This window comes from Cyprinodon variegatus, unplaced genomic scaffold (assembly GCF_000732505.1).
Source record: "Cyprinodon variegatus isolate N-32 unplaced genomic scaffold, C_variegatus-1.0 Scaffold1272, whole genome shotgun sequence".
NCBI classification, from domain to species: Eukaryota; Metazoa; Chordata; class Actinopteri; order Cyprinodontiformes; family Cyprinodontidae; genus Cyprinodon; species Cyprinodon variegatus.
The window spans coordinates 62,001-64,575 of record NW_015151725.1 but is presented as its reverse complement, the minus strand read 5'-3'; positions in this window follow the sequence as shown (position 1 = coordinate 64,575).

Here is a 2,575-nt window from a genome sequence, read left to right as displayed (position 1 = left end):
AGCGGCTCTACTCTGAGTCCTCCCCGGGTGACTGAGCTCCTCCCCCTATTTCTAAGGCAGAGCCCAGACACGCTACGGAGAAAACTCATTTCAGCCGCTTGGATCCGGGATCTCGTTTTTGACCCAAATATCATGACAGAGGTTAGGAATTTTGGACGCAAAAAATTTGTTCCCAGAAAATAAAAATATGAAAAAAAAAAAAAAAAATGATTTTCGTTAACAAGACTAAGACCAGATAGAATTTACGAGCCATGGACAAATGGACATTAAGAAATGTAATTGTTTTTAAAAGAAATCTTAGTTAATTTGTAATTGTAATATGTATCTGTCTGTCTCTCTGTCATAGATGAAAGATGTTCAACTGATACTCTGGATATTAAATGTTTAAATTTCTTCCTCCCTACTAGATTCCTGACCCAGTGACATCACAGCCAGATCAGAGGTTGGAGAGGAAGGGAAGTCTGTTGCAGAGATGATGGGAGCCCCCCCACCGTACAAACCTGACGCCAAAGAGCAGAAAGTCCTGGAGAACTCAAAGTGGACTGGGCGTTCTGGCCTTCCTGCAAGGACCATTGAGGATGAAGACTTGGATGGACTTGGAAGACGTGGATATGATGAAACAAGCCGACAGAAGGTTCAGTGTGTGCAGAGGGATATATGTTAAAAAGAGAATCAGTGAAGTTCTATTCTGCACAGTGTTAGATAAATCAAATAGAAGCTGTGTGTGTCAGGTTTCTGTTTCTGTTGCCTTTTCTTTGAATATCCAGTTTTGCTTTACTCATTTTTTTCTAGTTTTTAGTGGTTTAATTTTTATTTTGTTGTGTTCTCTGATTAATTCTTAGTTACTGTTTCTGTCTTGGATCTGTTATGTTTTTCTATTGAGTATTCAGTTTTACTTTGCTCAATGTTTTATAGTCTTAGTGGTTTCATTCTTATTTTGATTTGTTTTCTGGTTATTTTCAGTTTCTATGTTCTCATTTGTTGCCCTCTGCTGCCCTCTTGTGTTCTCCTTTTTCCTTAGCTCTTTTTCTGCTCTGCTCTGTGCACACCTGCTCCCAATCTGCTCATTAGTCCTCTCTTTGTTTAGGTCTCCTTTAAATACTCTCCCCATTCAGTTCTTCAGTGCTGGGTCCTCGTCAAACCTCTTCAGTCTTCTTCCACTTCGTCTCTCTGAGCCTTCCACGTTAAGTTTGATTCCTTGATGTCTCCAAGGTTTTCTGGGTTTTTTTCTTCCTATTTTTTCATGTTTTTAAATTTTTTTTTGGACTCCTGGTTTCCTGTTTGTTTTTTGGACTTTGTTTTCATTTTGGATTTTGGATTCTTGGTTGCCTTTTCAGTTTCCCCTTCATTAAACCAACCATAAATTCACCTCTGCCTGCCTGCCTCTGCTTTTGGGTCCTCAACCCTCAAAGAAATCGTGACTGTGTGTGAAGAATTTCTATTATTTACAGTGATGTGTAACACGGAAATGACAAACATTTGACTAAGACTACAATTGATTTTCGTCATTTAGACTAAGACTAAATTGGAAAGGCATGACTATATATGATCAAGAATAAAATAGATTTTTTTCATTGAGACTAAGACTAAGAGAAAAAAAAAGGTGACAAAATGAACACTGGTAGGAACGTAGATCTCCCAGTAAATCCAGAGCTTTGCTTTTTGGCTCAGACCAGTACAGCGCACGCTTCACAGCAGACACCCCACCAATCCGCCTATCAATCTCCCGCTCCATCTTCCCCTCATTCCTGAAAAAGACCCCAAGATACTTAAACTTCTCCACTAGGGGCAGTACATCCTCCCCAACCCGGAGAAGGCACTCTACCCTTTTCCGGCTCCAGACCATGGTCTTGGATTTGGAGGCACTGATCCTCATCCCGGCTGCTTCACACTGGGCTGCGAACCGCTCCAGTGAGAGCTGTAGATCACGCCCTGATGAAGCCAATAGAACCACATCATCTGCCAATAACAGAGATACAATCCTAAGGCCAGCAAGACAGATCCCCTCAACTCCTTGGCTGCACCTAGAAATTCTGTCCATAAAAGCTATGAACAGAATCGGTGACAAAGGGCAACCTTGGTGGAGTCAAACCCTCACTGGTAACCAGTCTGACTTACTGCCAGCATGCGGACCTAACAGCCCCTACTAAAGGGCCTGGTACTCCATACTACCCTAGTACTCCCCCACAGGACCCCCCGAGGGACACAGTCGAATGCCTTCTCCAGATCCACAAAACACATGTAGACTGGTTGGGCAAACTCCCATGCACCCTGCAGAATCCTGCTGAGGGTATAGAGCTGATCCAGTGTTCCACGGCCAGGACGAAAACCACACTGCTCCTCCTGGATCTGAGATTTGACTATCCGACTGACCATCCTTTCCAGAACCCCCGAATAGACCTTACCAGGGAGGCTTAAGAGTGTGATTCCTCTGTAGTTGGAACACACTCTTTGGTCCCTTTTTTTAAATGGAGGGACCACCACCCCAGTCTGCCAATCCAGGGAAACTACCCCTGATGTCCACGCAATGTTGCAGAGACACGTCAACCAACACAGCACCACAACATCCAGAGCC